The following is a 19,282-nucleotide window of genomic DNA, read 5'->3' on the forward strand; positions in this document are numbered from 1 at the left end:
ATGAATATAGTTGAACTGGTTGGTAATAGTGACTATAATGAAATTAAATTTAACATCTTTGTAGGGGGTAAAATGGCAAAGAAACCCACCACAATAACATTTAACTTGAAAAGGTGGAACTAGACAAAAATGAAACAGCTAGTTAAATGGAAATGAAAAGGAATACTCACAAGAGTAAAATGCCTGCAAGCTGTTTACAGATTATTTAAAAACATCATAAAAGAGGCTCAAAGTAAATATATACACTAAACAAACAAAAAATATATATATATAGGAAGAGGACCAAAAAATGACATGATAGCTAAACAGCAGAGTAAAAAGTTGTTAGTGGCAAAAAAGCATCCTTTAAAAATTGAAATCAAATCCTAGTTAGGAAAATAGAAAATAAAATAAACTCAGCAAGTCAAGTGTAAAAGTAAAATAAGGCAGGCCAAGAAAGAATTTGTAAAGCAACTAGTGAAGGACACAAGAACTAAGAGCAATTTTTTTTAAGTACATCAGAAACAGGAAGTCTGCAAAGCAGTTAGTGGGGCCACTGGACAGTCAAGGTGCTAAATGAGCACTCAAGGAAGACAAGGCCATTGCAGAGAAGCTAAATGAATTCTTTGCATAAGTCATCTCAGCAGAGGATGTGAAGACGGTTCCCATACCGGAGCCATTTTTTTGTAGGTGACAAATCTGAGGAACTGTCCCAAGATGAGGTATTAATAGAGGAGATTTTGGATCAAATTAATAAATTAAACAGTAATAAAACACAGGACCAGCTGGTAGCCACCCAAGAGTTCTGAAGGAACTCAAATATGAAATTGCAGAACTACTAAGTATGGTATGTGTCACTTAAATCACCCTCTGAACCAGAAGACTGAGGGTAGCTAAATAATGCCTTTTAGCCTCTTCTTGCCTACTTTTAAAAAAAGGCTCAAGAGGTGATCTTGGTAATTACAGGTTAGTAAGCCTAACTTCAGTACAAGACAAACTGTTTGAAACTATAATGAAGAAAAAAATTATCAGACACCAATGAATACAATATGTTGGGGAAGAGTCAGCATAATTGTTATAAAGGTGAGGGTGTCAACAAACGTGATAAAGGGTGATCCAGTCAATAGAATGTACTTAGACTTTCAGAAAGCCTTTGACATGGTTCCTCACCAAAGGCTCTTAAGCAAAGTAAGCAGTCATGGGATAAGAAGGAAGTTCCTCTCATGGATCAGTAACTGGTTAAGAAATATGATACAAAGGATAGGAATAAATGGTCAGTTTTCATAGTTGAGAGAGGTAAATAGTGGAGTCCCCCAAGAATCTCTACTGGAGCTGTGTTCATCATATTCATAAATGATCTAAAAGGAATGAAAGGTGAGGTGGGAAAATTTTCAGGCAATACTAAATTATTCAAGATAGTTAAGTCCAAAGCTGACTGCAAAGACTTACAAAGGAATCTCAGTAAATTGGGTGACTGAGAGAAAAAATGACAGTTGAAATTCAATGTTGATAAGTGAAAAATAAGGCACCTTGGCAAACATGATCCCAACTATAGATACAAATTGATAGGGTCTAAATTAGTTGTTACCACTCAAGGAAGAGATCTTGGAGTCATCATAGATAGTTCTCAGAAAACATTTGCCCAATATGCAGTGGCAGACAAAAAAGCTAACAGAATGTTAGGAACCCTTAGGAAAGGGATAGATAATAAGATAGAAACTATCATAATGCCACTATATAAATCCCTGGTATGCCCACATCTTGAAGACTGTGCAGTTCTGCTCACCTCATCTCAAAACAGATATATTATAATTGGAAGAGGTGCAGAGAAGGGCAACAAAAATGATTAAGGGTATGAAGTACCTACCATATGAGGAGTGATTAAAAAGACTGGGACTTTTCACCTTAGAAAAGAGATGACTAAGGGTGGCACTGATAGAGGTCTAGAAAATCATGAATGGTGTGGAGAAACTGAATAGGGAAATATTATTCACTCTTCACATGCCACAAGAACTAGAGGTCTGATGAACTTCATAGGCAGGAAGTTTAAAACAAAGAAAAAGAAGTGCTTCAAAGAACCACAAGCTAAATATAAGTAAACAGTGTGATGCTGTTGCAAAAAAAAGCAAATGTGATTCTGGGAAGCATTAACAGGTGTGTTGTGAGCAAGACACAAGAAGTCATTCTTCCACTCTACTCTGCGCTAATTAGGCCTCAACTGGAGTATTATGTCCAGTTCTGGGCACTGCATTTCAAGAAAGATGTGGAGAAATTGGAGAGGGTTCAGAGAAGAGCAACAAGACTGGATAAAGGTCTTGAGAACATGACCTATGAAGGAAGGCTGAAAGAATTGGGTTTGCTTAGTTTGGAAAAGAGAAGGCTGAGAGGGGACATGATAGCAGTTTTCAGGTATCTAAAAGGATGTCATAAGAAGGAGGGAGAAAACTTGTTCACTTTAGCCTCTAAGGATTGAACAAGATGCAATGGGCTTAAACTGCAGCAAGGGAGGTTTAGGTTGGACATTAGGAAAAAGTTCTTAAACTGTCAGCGTGGTTAAGCACTGGAATAAATTGCCTAGGGAGGTTGTGGAATCTCCATCTCTGGAGATATTTAAGAGTAGGTTAGATAAATGTCTATCAGGGATGGTCTAGACAGTATTTGGTCCTGCCATGAGGGCAGGGGACTGGACTCGATGTCCTCTCGAGGTCCCTTCCAGTCCTAGAATCTATGAATCTATGTACAATCAACCAGTGGAGCTCATTGCCATAGGATGTTGTAAAGGCCAAAAGTATAATTGGGTTAAAAAAAGAATTACGTAAATTCATGGAGGATAAGTCCATCAATGGCTTTTAGCCAGGATGGACAGGGATGCAACTCCAATTGCCAGAAGCTGGGACTGGATGACAGGGGATGGATCACTCAAAATTGCCCTGTTCTGTTCATCTGAAGCACCTTGCACTGTCCACAGTCAGATAGTGCATTGACCTGACCCAGCGCGGTCATTTTTATGTTCTTATGTTCATCTCGTGCACTACACTGAAATCAATTTTGCCAATGCTCCAGTGGCTTCTTCCTGGCCAAATTCCAGAACCATTCTAATCCTCTTTGACTTGTCAGCCACCTTTGACACAGTCAACCATGTTCTTCTTGAAATCTTGTTTTTACTTGGCTTTCATGTCTCACTCCTCACTTGGGTCTCCTCCTGCCTTTCTAATGGTGTCTTCAGCATGTTGTTCCAAGGGTCCTACTGATTCCCCCATCTAACTTTCTGTGAGTTCCACAGGGCTCCTTGCTTGGTCCCTTTCTCTTCTCTGTCACTGTGCAATCTCATTCACAAATATATCTTACATGACATCTCTGTAGTGATAGCTAATAACTTCCCTACTTAATCTGTACCTATCTCCTTCAGTCCAAACTAATATCTCAGTCTGTCTCTCTGATATCTTTTTGGGAATGTCCAGCCCTCAGCTTAACCTTAAATCTTAATTTTTCTCTCCAAACTCTCCCTTGTCTCACCTTTCTCAATCACCGTGGACACCATCACTGTTCTCCCTGTCACTGAGGCATCATTTTGGACTCAGTGTTGTCCATTCTTTCTGCACAACATCTCTAAAATGCAGCCTGTCCTGTCCATCCACACAGCTAAAACTCTTGCCCATTCACATATCATCTCACCACAACATCCTCTGCACTGACTTTGAAAATGCCATCTTAACCCAATCTTATCCATTCAGAATGCTACTACAAAATTAATATTCCTAATTCATTGCTTTGACCATGTCATTCCTTCTTTGTATCCTTTTGCTGGGTCCCCTTTCTCCATTGAATCAGGCATAAGCTACTTGTCTTCACTGTCAAGACCCTTCATGTCCTATCCCTGTCCTACTTGTCATCTCTCATTCACCATCAAGATGTTGATTCCAAGTGGCCAACCATGGCAGCCTTCTTTACCCACTTGTTACATTTTCTCCCAAGCACTTCCATGCTTTCTTCCACACTGCCCTCCCTGCTTGGGAGGAGTTCCCTCTAAATATTCACAAAGATACCTCACTGTCTTCTTTCTAATCTCTCCTTACAATTCTCCTTTGCTATGATGCCTAGAAAAAAACCTGACAACGGTTAGGCAGCTGATGTGCTGAGAGTCGCCAGCCTATCATGCTGAGTAATATTGTCTCGTTTCCTTGCACTCTCCCTCCAGTCTGTCTGTATCTATCTGTTGTCTCGTAGATTTTATAGTAATACTTAGATTGCAGGTTCTTTGGGGCAATGACCATCATTTTGTTCTATGTCTGTGCAGCACCTAGCACCATGGGGTGCTAGTCCATGACTGGGGCTCCTATACACTACCACAATACAAAGAATAATCCACAGTGTCTGTCTACAATCATCAACTGACAAAGATTCCTAAAAAAAACTTGGTTCAGGTTTGCAACAAACTATGAGCAGTGAGTTTTGTTTGATTTCAGGTTTTCTTATGAAAAACGTACACAACTAACACTTGCGTGGTACCCATGACAGACAGACAGATAGGAATGATACTGCATACATAAGCTCGCATGCATTTGAATTTTTATTCTTTAAATCATTTTAACTTGCTTTACTTTTATTTTTTCCTCTTACCGATTTTTGCCTTGGATTGGCATATTCCTTCTTCTAAGGCACATTCAGGATGAGTGAACCACACAGAAGAAGTGATCAGGGCTGACTAAACAAGATGTAATGTATCAGAAACAGGGATTTGGCTCTATTTTTCGAAAACATTTTTTGTGTATGGGCAAATACAGTGAGGGGTGCGTTTTCAAAGAGTGACCTTCATTCCTGGGCAAGCAATCCCCAGTGGGTTTGGAGAGATATGAATCCTTGAGTCCAATGTGTTTTTATGCAGGCAAATTCTAACACCCCACAGGTGTTAAATTAAACACATACAATTGGAATGTTTAGCAGATATTTGCACCTGAAAAGTGTGGGTATAGTTATGTGCATGAACAATTTTGCATCTGCACACATGGAGGCCTGGTGAAAATTGCCCTTGAAACATGCTAGATTGTCAACTTTTGAATCATTCTAGAAGCTGGGATCCCTGAGGTGTATGAATGCCACATACCTTTCTCCCAGTCACAGTCCCTGTTCAGGTGGGGCAGAGTGGGTAACATTTTCTCTACTATTTCCTTTGCTGTATCAGATTTGTGGACAAACTGAGGCCTATGTCACATTTTTGACACCTTTTATTGACACTAAATTCATTTTCAAATATTTAAATGGAAAAGTTGTTGAGCTTACATTAAAGAATAGTCATTTGTGGTGAAATCTGGTCCTATGCAGCAGTCAAGTACTAGGCTTCCTGCACTACATTTTGTAAAGAGCTTGCTCAGTGCAATGAAAATAAGTCTACCCACAGGACTTCCGGCTGCGAACTCGATATTTTATTTAACTGAATCACAACAGAATGAGGGGGAAACTCCCGCTAACTAAACAGGAAGTAAGAAAGGGGCTGGAGCATCGTTCCTTCCCATAATACTCTGAGTAATCCAGTTTATTCTGTCATGACCACTTTATTATACTACTTAAGTCTCATTTAATCTTTATGGAGTAAGCTACAGTGGTAGTTAAAAAAAAGAGAAGAAAACATGCACCACTGATGTGTTGTGAATTTGAAGCTCCTTCAGAGCAGGTACCATCTATTCAGATTTAGTTGGGATTTGTGTCTGCTCCTTTTGTAAAGGAGGGCTTAACTGGGACTTCCTGTGTATAAACAGAGTTTATGTGAAACTTAAGTGGTGCATAGTCCTTAAGCTGGACCTCTAAACAGGAATGAAATTCACCCTTGCAGATCTCCATTGAAAAAAAATGATTTTTTTTTCTTAATATCAATAAAATTATTTTAGGTTCTTCTGGCTTTTTCAAGAAACTTATTTCAGTGAAACTTGTTTATTCAATCTTTCAGCAGCACAGTAGTTTTGCTTCTTGAGCTGCTTGAGTAATGAATAACAGATTCATGTGATTTGTAAATAAACAACTCAAATTCAGTTTGCTGCTCTTTGGGAGGTCACACACTATTTGTTCTTTGTGATTATTCAGAGAATAGTGTTTGCACTGGCAAATGTAATGAATTTGTACTGGAAATGTGTACTTGCTTGTTGATTGCACTATCATCACTTATTCATCATTCACCATTTGCAATTCTCCTGTTAAAATTCAGTCATGCAATCTGGGAACAGAAATAATAATAGATGACCAGACATAGACCTTGAATATTGAATAAGTGTGGTTAAAAGTTTGTGAATCATCTGCATCATGAAAATTATTTGCATAACTATTCAGTGCATACTTAAAAAAAAAGATTACATTAACAGAAATCTGGAGTGGCCTATGAATAATTTGTGAGCCAAAAAAAATCTAAATCCATCAATTTTTTAACAAATATTATTTAACCAGGACAATTTATTTCCCACATTCAGTTCTCCCAACGCTCACATTGAGCGCTCTGATCTTTCTTTCCTTTCCTTTTGTTCTCCAATCCCTTATTTGCCCTTCTTTTATTCTCTGATGCAACCTTGGTCTTTAGTGTCATCAGTGCTTAACTAACTCGACTGGCCCAACCTTCTCTTTCAGAAGACCACATGAGCTAGGATATTCAAAGGAGCCTAAGAGCTTGGCACCCAGCTCCCACTGAATTGAAGTGGGAATGGGGGCTTAAGTTCTTTAGATTTTTTTGTAAAGCCTAGTTGTGCAGCAGAAGCTGCTATCACCACCGAGGTCTAGAATGTGATCTCAGCAGCAGATAGGAGGAACTCACCACATACTCACCCCCATGTATCCAAGATGAGACTCCATCAGCCACCCAATCCCTCCAAGCCAGACAGGTGGGGCAGCAACTTCCTCCATTTTGCAAGGGTCCGATGCCTGGGAGGCGAAACGCTCTCTGGTGGCACATCCTCATAACTTCCATTGCCCTTTCAGACATCAGCTCATTTCTGCAGGGTGAGAGAATGAGCATTTGGACTGAGGGATATAGAAGATCCTTTAAGAGACACTATGAGGTTGCTGGGTGAAGGGAGGTCAGGCATGGGAGCTTTTATACATTCCCTTGTCTCCTCACTTCTTATTTTGTACTTTGGTTTGCTCCTATGGTACCAGCATTATCCATCAACTATAACATACTAATATTTGGAAATAGCACCACACCCTGCCATCTTTATCCAGACTTTACTCAGTTCTTGCATAGGAAAACTTACACTGAAATCAGTGTAGACTAAGTAAAAGCTGACTGGTTTGGTAACTATGAGCTTGGACCATGAAGTTTCAAAAGAGAAATAATTTGGGTGTTATAACAAAAAAAAATCTGACAGACCCTTAAATGCAATAGAGCTACTGAACACTGTGTGATTAAATGTTTTACTGTGCTTAGGCAATTGTCCACAACCCCTTCTTTCCACAATCTTTCTTTCAATGAACCCTGGTCCTAGGGCCTTACAGCTTCCATTAAAGTCAATGAAAGTTGTGGGAGCAAACTGCCCCTTTGAATCAGGCCCTGATGTCACAATCCATTGACAATCCAATAACTGACAAAATACAAAGAAAACAAACTATTCTTTAGATAGCAAGTCTTTATGGTGGGATCCTCACCCCTGCTCCACCCACTTTATGCTAGGCAAAAGAGCCAGAGTGGGGTAAAGTGTTCAAAAATCCCTATTTGGGGAAGATGCTCTAGCGCAGAATTGAGGTAGACAGACATAAGGCTGTTTTCCAAGGACCTCCTCATAAGCCCTGCGGGATGGATGTGTCAGACGTAAGGCTGCAGCAATTCCTGTCAGTGCTGCAGCCCAATGGGCAGCCTGGGGGAAGGCTGTTGTAATTTAGACATCCTCTTAGGACTGTATAATTACCCTGAAGGCTTCTTCAGAACCCAGAACAGCCTAGAATTGGGAGAGCACAAGGATGGCTTAAAGCCATCAAAGCCCCTGCTTCCCTTGAGCTGCGAGTTTGGAGTGGCATAGAATGTCATTTTATATGTTTGTTGTATAATGAATGGGGTATAAAGACAAGTACAATAGATGCTTACAAGTTTGCTATATAATTTCAATAAAGTCTTAGTTGGCTAATTTGCACTTTTTCATCAGATTCTTGCAAATGCAGTCAAACCAAACCACTACAACTTGAAAGTTTTAGCAATGACTCAGTCACTTTATTTAAAAAACACAGTCATCCACTTAATGCTAAGTGGACTTGAAATTAAATGAAGTTCATTCAAATTCTCATTTTTGCTTGGTGAAGTGTGCATTTTGGAATCCAAAAAGCATTGTCAGTTGTTATGATAAAACAATTCTGAAGTTAAATCAGTTGCTGCAAGACACCTGCACTTACTTCAGAAGAGAAATGTGACTATAACACATTAACATTCTTGCATTGATTTAAACTTGGTCTGTTCTCACTCTGACTAGAAAGAGAGCAAAATGACCATGTCTTCTTATCTACTGTCTTTAGGTAGAACAAGATGGTTCTGACTCAGTCAATACAAGTATTTATTCTGCTTTCTTTTTCCTGTCTTCTTCAGTAAGAGTGAAATTAATTTAAAACCTAGGTAATTTTGTTTTGGGATTCTAGCTATTACAATAAGACATATAAATACATAAATAATAATAAATGTTATTAATAACATAGGTAAGCTTGAAACCCTGCTCTAACCCAATGTTGTTAATTCAGCCTGTGTAATGGGGTCACATCCCCTCTAGAATGCTTGCAACGTGGGTTAGGATTCTTGGATGCATATAAATGGATCAAAGTCAACACCTTGAATTGCAACTGGTAACAAATAGGAAGCATGGAAAGACACTGGATAATTACTATGATAGGCTCCCTGTTGCTACTGCTGCTTAAGAGAGGGGTAGCTACATTCAGCATTGTAGCTTACAAATGGTCTTTGAGAATATCTCCATGTAGAAGTGCATTGCAATGATTCACTCTAAAAGTCACAAAGACATACATACCATGATGAGGTCTAATGCCAAAGAAGAGCTAGAAAACGCCTTGTCAGACACAGATAAATAAAGGTGTTCTTGATCGTCAACACCGGTTGGGATTCTTCAAACAGTCACAAACTGTGAATCTTTTTGAGAAAGGCTGGTCTAAACTCTTCAAGAAAGGTGGTAGGAATTTACCCTGACATACACTCAAGATCCTTCAATGATGTGGATTTCTCTGCATGGATCCAGCTGCATATACACATCTAGTATAAGTAGTTTACATTCCCACAGAAGATGGTGAAAGTTAAATAAAATGAAGAATATTTGCATCTTTTAATTCTAGTTTGTTTTATTATGCTTTGACCATTCCAAAATGAAGACCACTATCCAATATCACAACTCTTTCAGATGAAACTACTGTATGAATGAGTTTAATAATCCATTCCTGGGTTTATAGACCCAAGATCCTTACAGAAGGGTCACATAAATGGACCCGATCTTCAGTGCATTCTGTCTCCTGTGCATAGGGTTGCCAACTTTCTAATCACACAAAACCAAACACCTCTGCCCTGCTCCTGCCCCGCCTTCTGTGAGGCCCCATCCCCACTCACTCCATCCTTCCTCCCTCCATCACTCACTCTTCCTCACCCTCATTCACTTTTATCGGGCTGGGGCAGGGGGTTGGAGTGTGGGAGGAAGTATGGGCTCTGCGGTGGAGCCGGAGATAAGAGGATTGGGGTGTGGGAGGGGACTCCAGGATGTGACAGGGGTTGGGGTACGGGGAGGTGAGGTGAGGGCTCCAGCTGGGGGTGAGGCCAGGGATGAGGGGTTTGGAGTGTAGGAGGGGGCTCCGGGCTGGGCCAGGGGTTGGGATGTGGTGGGGAGGTGCGGTTTCCCGGTGGTACTAATCATGGCTCCAAGGAAACGGACATCTGGTCCCTGTAGAGGTTGTGGTGCATGCTGCCTTTGTGTCCATAGGCACCGTCCCCCGCAGCTCCCATTGGTCACAGTTCCCAGCCAATGGGTGCTGCAAAGCTGGTACTCAGGGCAGGGGCAGTGTGAGGAGCGTCTCAGTCCCTGGTCGCCCCAGCACCTAGGGGCTGCAGTGACCTGGCGGCCGCTTCTGGGAACAGCACAGAGCCAGGGCAGGAAGGGAGCCTGCCTTAGCCTCAGGCCCCTACTGCACTGCTGACCAGACTTTTAATGTCCCAGTCGGCGGTGCTGACCATAGCCACCAGGGTACCTTTTCAATCAGGAATTCTGGTTGAAAACTGGATGCCTGGCAACCCTACCTGTGCACCGAGTTCCACTGATAATTGGTTTTAAAGGCAGCATAACCAGTTGCAGGAGGATCACTTTAACATAGACAGACCCTTCAATGGCACACAGCTGGTGTAACAGGTCCTACGCTACCCTCTTTCTCAATTCCAATATAAGAGACATAGCTGGGAAGACAGACATGGCCAGAGCTTCCTTGCACCCTGATAAGCTCCAGTATGGTGGGGCCATTAGCAGTCAGCATAATTTATAGCAGCAATTAGGCACAGCAAGCCCAGGATCCGGGGAGCACAAAGATGGCTAATGTACTCCTGGGATGCATTATGTATTTGTTGGTCATAGCTGAGGACTAAGTCTAGTTCTTATGGCAAACAGAGTTGACATTTATTTTTGTACACTAGTTAGAACATGAACACAGGTACACTATATGGAGACACATTGTTCCCTACTGAAAACATATCTCAGGAGTTTTGTTTATTCCAATAAATGCACATTGTTTATTCCAATAAATAATAATAATAATGATAATAATAATTAATACCAAGCTCTACAATATAAATTGCACTCAAGAAATTTATTCCTGATGTACACATTTAACAATCAGACCTGTCCTCTTTAGAGAATTCTCAAGGGCATTTCATGTCCAAGTCATACACAGATCTCCTAATGCATTTTTTCTCAGAAGGTGGCATTCTCCTGGTGAAGTGACACCATGTGCCTTCAACCATATATTATTTCATTTATTTTGATGGAGACATATGTATGACAATCTGAGACTAGAACCAGGCCCACCAAAATTACAAGATCACCACTGTATGCTGTCGTCTAGAATGGTTAGGGCTAGGCTGAGTTGTTAAGGCACAGCCCTGCAGTAGGGATGATGCTAGATGAAAGAACAGTTCCTCTGGAGGAACAGAAGCCAGAGCAGCCCCTTTTGACCACATGCACTCACCCCACCCCTGGTGCCAGCTCCACTGTCCAGTTTGGAGGACGTGCTAAAACAATGGCTAAAACAATGAAGTTGACAGTCATTACTTATGAAATCTATCTGAGGAGGTTGATTTCGCTCTGCAGAATAAGAAGTGACCTTCGGGAGATAAGCACTGCCAAAGGGGGATATCTTTCTTCTTAGTACTTCCCTGCATGTTCCTGCAGTCTGGTTTTAAGATGGATGCCAATTAAGCCTACAGGAAATCACATCTAGGTAAGAAACTTATCAGAAAGATCCTCTTGTTTACTGTCTCTTCTTCTAAATATGCAATAATCCCCCTCCAAAAGGACACTGATGTAATGTGGTCCGTTAAAACAAAAGACCTCTAGAAAGATACCAGGCAGCACGTATTTGAACTTCAATGATTTGTATCAAGGTCTTCTCTGAGTTTTGCACTGAGTAAGAGATGTATAGGAATCAGCTTTTTTATTTCTCTAAGTTCAAATACTGTGTTGTGTCATGTTTGATTGGTATGTGTGCCTGTGATGCAAAGTATTTATATATCAGGAATCAGGCTGAAAAAAATATTGGGATGTTCTATTCAAATTCTGTCTCTGATACAAATTCTATCAATACTACTAAAATAGCTGGATGTTTCTTCTTAAATGACCAGAAGTGATACAAGTGGCAGCACTGACATTTAAACTGCAGCCTATAGGCTTCAGAGATAACACATTGTGGTGATGAATGTGGAGGTTGAGCAAATTACATTTCTTTAAAAGCCAAAGGTCCAAATTCTCCTCTCATTTACCCTTATAGAAGCCAGGAGTAACTCCACTGAAGTCAAGAGAATTACTTTGGTGTAAAACTGTTGTTTCTGACAGGAAAATTAGACCCATTGTTTCTCACTTTCCTTTTATAGAGTTATGAAGACAACACAACATTGTTTCATTATTTGGAATATTTTCTTCACAATTATAAAGGCTAAAACCCTAAAATAAATGAAACTCTAAAGTCTGCAGAAGCTGTTACCGGTACAGCATACAAGCCCGTAGCAGCTCAATCTGACTCCAGTGTGTATTTTCAGATGCAACAGAATTGTTTGGAAATAGACAGAGGGGGCAACAAGTCGTAATGAGACAATGAGATATTTTGTATGTGCACATGTGTGTGTAAAACCATTGCCTCTGTCTTTTTCAGGGTGTGGCTGTCCCTTTTCAATTTGCAATTACAGTGGAAAAAGAGAAAATAATTTACAAGAAAAACACTCCCCAACATGGCTATGCCTTTTGGGCATCTTTCATCTGTGTTCTTGACATGCTAGTAAAATCCTGGATGTCTGGAACAAAGAAAATAAAAAAACCCGCAACAACAAAGAATTATATTGTTATTCTTGTGTATCAAATCAGGGTCCTGGTTATAGTAAGTGATAGACTAATCAGTGGTAAAAAATGGTCTGAGGTCTGCTTCAATGAATGATAAGCTGGGAGAAAAGTCATTCAAGGATCTTCCCTCGATTTCATGCAGTTGATTGCAATGATTGTTGATTGTAATGATTGCTTGAACCATTTCATGTTATAAGAAATGTCAAAATTTGTATTGTCCAAGTGCTCACAGGTTTATGAAAACACTGGTTTGAAGCTGCAGCTAATACAATCTACAGCCCTCTTAAATGTTAGATTGAAACAGCATTTCACCATGCTTTCACCCCCACTCCCCCATGCTTCTGTCCACCCCCCACACCCTACTGTCATATTGATTATTTGCTTGTATGATTTTATTTTGTGGCAAGTTTTGCTCTTTCTAGTATTATCCTTTATTAATTCTTGCACTAACCCCAATGTCTCCCAAGCAGATTAGAGACTTCAGCCTGGCTCTCCAAGGTGCCAGGTGAGTACCCTGACTAGCAGATTATTTTGGAGTGGGTCTCTTTCTCTCTCTGGTTTTGACCAAATATTCCAGCCTGGACATCTGAAACCTTTCCCAATGAAAGTTTTGTCAAAACAAGTATGTTCCTGTGACAAATTTCGGTATTGACAAGGAGTGAACAGGTGAGCCTGCACCCTGATCTCTTAGAAGCCAATTAGTTCACTTAAGAAAGCTAATTGAGGTAAATAGATAATTATGCTGTTGGGCTGGGTGGGATAATGAGCCAATTAGCTCATCAGCCCAATGATAAAGAGGGACAGAAATAGGGAATAAGGAATGGGGCTAGCTGAGCCCAGTCACATAGATTGCTTAGGAAAGGGAGACGTCTGTTCCCCTCAGGTCCTGATTAGAGGGCCAAAAGCAGTAAAGATGTAGTAAATAAACTGTTGCATAGGGAGTGTAGTGGTATTGGTGGAGGGAACTCAAAATAAATGGCACTGTGAATGTAAAACTAGTGGAGTCTGGGCAGTTTCTGCAGGGCAGGAGGACAGGAGTGAAGTTGTGTCCTTTTACCCACCACAACACTAGCATTCATACTCAGCTCTGGCATCAGCACAACTAGAGCTCTTATTCTGTCCCAGTTTGTTCTTACGGCCAATCCTCACAGCTTTTGCTACGTGAACTCAGACTTCTGTCTCTCAGCTCCAAGTCCAAATACAGTCAGGGTTTCCCACAGGAGCCTCTGACTCACTTGGCTCTGTCCCCTAAACTCCCCTGATGTCAGGGTCTTTCCTGCTGGATCCTTTCTCTCTCCCTACAGTTTCCTGAGCTTCCTCCCTCTTCATGGACCTTCCCGTTGTTCCTTGTAGGGAAAACATCTAATCATGCTCAGGGCTGGCTAGCCAGAAGGCTTCCAGTCTTTAAGGAAAACCACTATGTTATGTTGATAGTGATAAGTCTAGAGAACTGGAAATAACATCAAAGATCTGGCCATGGAGCCTAAGAAACCTATGTGAACCTTGATTAATATTCTAAAATAATAATTAGCAAGTAGAAGTTATAATGGAACAGGGCTTTGGGATCTTTTCTCTATACAACCCCTGTATTAGGTTTGTCCAATAATTTCCCCCCAATTTTGTTTTCAAAGAACTCTGACACATCTATGGTTTGCAGAGAAGAGACAGATTTATGGTGGAGCTGTCCAGCCAAACAGAGAAATAAATGTTATATCCTATTAAGTGGAATTAGTCAAAAAATAGTCCCACAATGTCATGAAAATTTGTGAAATCTCAACATTGTTTCTGTTTTTCAGGCCTTAAAATGGAACTGTTTTTCATGTTTTCAATTTTTTTTTCAGAAAATATTTGAGAAGTTTTGAATTTTCATTTCCTCCTTTCTTCCTTTTTTCAATACTTTAACTTTGGCAAAAATACAGTTTCATGTTTTAGTTTTGCTCCTCTCTCAAATTTGGAAATGTTAAAGATTTATGGCAGTTAGAGTAGAAAAAGGGAAAACAAAAACCAAAAACACCCTTCCAGACATCACTTAGTCTACTGAATTCAGGGACAAAAGAGGGAGAGGAGGGGGAAAAGGGGGAAAAGATAAAAATTGAAATGTTGACATTTCAATTTTTTTCACTTTTCAAAAACCAAAATGATAAATTCACTTCAAAATTAAACACATTGAAAATTCTAGTAAAAATGTTCAAAACATTTAATTGAATGACATTTTCCCCATGAAAAAAAATGCATTTGACAAAACCACACCAGAAACATTTTCAACCTATTCAACCATTAAGGGTTTTAAACAGTGGGCAGATTCTTCATCATGTGGAACTTCTCTTGATTCTTTTGGATTGAACATCTTCATTAAATGTTTCTGTGTTAGATTCTGTTCTATAACAATTATTTCTAAAGATGTATATTAACATCTCCCATTCTGAGTTCATTGAACAATGTCAGCCACTGAGCTTTATATATGTGAGAACCAATAGGACTAATGAAACAAAATGTCCATTTTAAGAACAAGAATATCACATCAGCATGAGCCCATTCTTGTCATTGTTATTGGTATTTTGATGTGGGAACATAGCAAGTTTGAGTCTATCATACTGATATTTGTCAAAGAGTGGGAAGGTGAATCAAGAACAAGCTCTATATAACAGAGGGGAATTATTTGTTCTAAAGGCATCCCATAATGCCAGTTAGAAAGGGATGGTGCGTGTCACTCAACTTAAGCTCATCAATCTCTTCACTGCTGTTTACACTAAATCACCCCATTTTCCTCCACTCTTTCTCCTCACTCAGCTTCCATGACCTTCCATGGTTCTCTTCCTTCTTTTCACCAGCCACTCTTCCATGCTCTCATTTGGTCCCCCTTCTTCTGCTCTCCATATCTTGTCAGGTACTTAAGGGTTCTAGCTTCAGTATTTACATTTATCCCTCTGTTCTATTTTTTAAGTGGCTTCAACTACTACCCCCATGATGACAATGATTCACAAAGTACCTTGCTACCAGTAACTTTCTGTCCAGTCTTATATCAGCATCTATAGCTTATGTAACTGTGGGTGTCCTGCCACGGTTTCAAATTCAGTGTCAGAAATGAGCTCATCTTCCCTCCCAAATCCTCTCCTCTTCCCATACAGCTATATGTAATGTACCAATCATGACTTTCCATACACTGCTACAATACATTATAATTGAAGACTAAACCCCAAAACAAACAGTTTGTTTTTTTTATTTTTGTTGTCTTTCAAACCAGCACAAAATGGAGGAAGGAAATAAACACGGACAGAACAAAGACCAAAGGCCTTCTGTTAAAAAGCACGTACTGTAAGACTCTCTTAAAGGAAGGAACTCCAAATAATACTTTTCAGTGCTTTCTTCCTTCAAAAGTATGAGAAAAAAAAGGTTTTTTTCCCCTGTGCCAATATATATTTTGATCTGATCTAAGACCAGTGAAAGGCAAGAACAGAAGAAAAAGCCTTTGATTCTGGGTCTACACCAAAGTTCAGTGACTAGGTCAGAAGAAGACATAAGATGCCTAAAAGGAAATCACAAAAAGGAAATTGGCTGCAGCCTGCATGTAAAAACCCACATAGTTTCTGTAACATCAAGCAAATCTGAAATAGAATTTGATCCCACTCCTCATGCTCCTGCTGCTCTTGCTGCTAAACCCAGTGTTACTGGGAAGCTGCCTACCAAAAGCACAGCCCTCATGAAAACCAAGTGTCAGTCCTGGCTGCCTGATTTTGAAAAATACTGATGGCTTCTGAGCATCAAGAAAGCTGAGAGGCCAGGCTGACTTCTCCCTCCACCTTCCTGAAGGGACCTGAAAGGGAGAAAGCTGAGAAACAATCTGAAATAAATGTAGTTGGTACTTGAATCACCTCATTAGGAGGCATTTTGAAATCAATGGGACCTCTGGTGTAGTAAGGTACTAAATAAGTCTGGCAGAATCTGGCTCTAAAGGATTTTCACTATGTGATATCACCTGTGTTCATCAAATTCCAGGCAAAACAATCTCCATCTCAGAGCCCACTGCTGCCCAAATCCTTAGGTGCACCTAATTTGGGCTTGATGCACTGGAGGGCTGGGGATACATGTGGCTTTCCACCTCTCTGATGCTAGAGGCAGTGAGGACTGGTTAAGCCCCTGGAAAAAATAGTGCAATCGCAGGGTGATTCTAATAGTGCTGGATGGAACTGCCTCATGAGGACCTCTCTGCTGGCCCAGGATAGCCACAGCAAAGCATTTTCCAGCCATGCTCCTGGAATATTCACTATGTTATATTTTTTACAGAAAACTCTTTGAAGTAATTTTCTCTTTTTCCTATTTCTTTTCATATATTTCCTGCTGTACATGCTTGTTTGTAGTTGTAGGACTGACTTGAAGGTTGATTTTAATTTTATTTAATTTTAGAAAAAAAGAATTGGAATATTTGTTTCAGTAACAAGCCACATATGAACAACTGCATGGATTGTGTGAATAAATAAGGAAAAACAGGCCAAGTTTTGGGAACTTTGACAGCGTGCATTACATTTTTGTTGATTAGGAGATCGAGGAGGAGTGGGGAATGATTCCACATACAGGACTTGAGGAGGACAACAAACATCAGCAGAGGGCAAGTGAACGTCAACAAAAATGCTTCCTCTTTGGTGCTGTGACACGGTATACCAAACCCCACACTGGACAACAAGGGATTAAGGAACAGCTTTGGGCTCAGGAAGCTCCACCCTGATACACCTGCAAGGCATACCCAAGATGGAGGAGGAGTTTAAAAGGGGAGCAGAGCAGCTCATTTATTGGCAGATCAGAGGGGCGAACAGACCTTCAGGCCCTGATGCAAGGGCTGACTGAAGGCAGGAGCTTACCTGATGACCACTCCTGCAGGCCTCTCCCTGTGGGAAGGACCAGATTCTGACGCACTCTGAGAGGGAATAAGTTCCCTCTATTTCTCATTACTTCACCTTATTTGCATTAAATCCTCTTGGTTTTTATTCATGAACTGCTCTGGAAGAGCAGAGGCTTTAAAGTGACCAGACAGGAATCACAGGAAAATGCAGATCACCCCAGAGGTGGAGCAGCTGTCAGCAGGAGATATCCAGTGGACAGTTGGCTGCTACACCATGCCTAGCTACAGGGAGGTGCCAGCAGTAGGTCAACCTCTTCCCAGTGCTAACGGGTTGGTGGGATGGCTCTTGTTCATTCATGTTTCAGCATTGCCATTGCTATGGCTACCGTTCAGCTACATCACACACGATGAAAATGGGCTCCCACAACATGTGTTCTTTGAGATTGATTCAACGGTCTTTGAGGAGGGCTTGTTCAGGCAGTTTTGGAGGAGTCTATCTGGGCTATTCTACCAGCCCTCCTTTGAAATCACTGTAACCCACAGTAACTGACTCATTTTGGATGTATTTTTGGATATTTCTGTGTGATGAGTGTTATTAGAAAGTTCAATTATAACCCTGTTCTCTCTATATTAGGGTTTTATACTGCCACCCCTCACTGTATCAGAGGGGTAGCTGTGTTAGTCTGGATCTGTAAAAGTGGCAAAGAGTTCTGTGGCACCTCATAGACTAACAAACATATTGGAGCATGAGCTTTCGTGGATGAATACCCATTTTGTCAGTATTCATCCACGAAAACTCATGCTCCAATACATTTGTTAGTCTATAAGGTGCCACAGAACTCTTTGCCCCTCGCTGTAGTATCTGAGCACCTTCCATGTAAAATCAGTAGCAGCAACAAAGTCCCTAGTAGACTTCATGGAGTCTCTGGCCCTTCTTCTTTTTCAAGGTGAAAGTTCTTCTGGGGGTATGGCTTTAGTTTTGATTTTAAAAAAGATTTTATTTCTATTTTGGGGACTGGGACTGGTTAGGGATAGAAGAGGGTGTCAGTGTTGAGTTTCATTCTGAGAGTGGAACGGCCAGCAAGAGTTTCAACCATATTATACAGATATTAAACTCCATTTCCTCAAGGTCTATGCCAGCATTTGATAATGCAAGTCTTTCTAGAAAGCCCAGTGATGGAGAATCTGCTCAGTTCTAGATAAGTATAAAATCCCTGTTATAGGTGGGTCTGCAGGCAAGCATTATCCCCTAAATGAACAACACTGGCTGAGGAGAGGCAGCCAGGGCATTTCTTTGGGAGTTCCACTGACAAGGTTTGAGGAGATTTTCATAGGGCACAAATTGTTGGGCTACATCCTAAATTTAATATGTGATAGGCACATTATTTCTCTTAGCCAATTTCATAGCAATTATATTAGACCACATGTAGTCTGTCATACGGCGACCACTCCAGTCTTGACAGATTCAGGTGCACCTCTTCATATTTTCATTGGTGATACACAATATTATAGAAAATTCAGGGTAAATGTCACAGTGAACTTAAAAATGTCAAACACAAAGAGCGTGTCCACTTAAGACTATAGACTTAATTATGCTGGAGGTTTTTGTGCCTCATTTGTTTCATCAGCTTTTAAGTGTACACCTACACGTTCTCTTGGGTGTCAAATATTTTCTGTCCAGGATACTTTGGACATGCTAGACAATTCAAGGTATTTTAAACATTTTCTCAGTTAAGGACTGTATTTTTACTAATCAGTTTGCAGAGTCATGTTCTTGTTTATTGTTGATTGGAGGGGAAAATGCAGATTCTTATTACCATAAAGCTAATAGTCTAATAAACAGAAAGCTTGGTAATGATGCAGAGGAGTATTTTAAAACACATTCTTTTTTAATGCTACAGTGCAAGTG

This window comes from Gopherus flavomarginatus, chromosome 3 (genome assembly GCF_025201925.1).
Source record: "Gopherus flavomarginatus isolate rGopFla2 chromosome 3, rGopFla2.mat.asm, whole genome shotgun sequence".
Lineage (NCBI taxonomy): Eukaryota > Metazoa > Chordata > Testudines > Testudinidae > Gopherus > Gopherus flavomarginatus.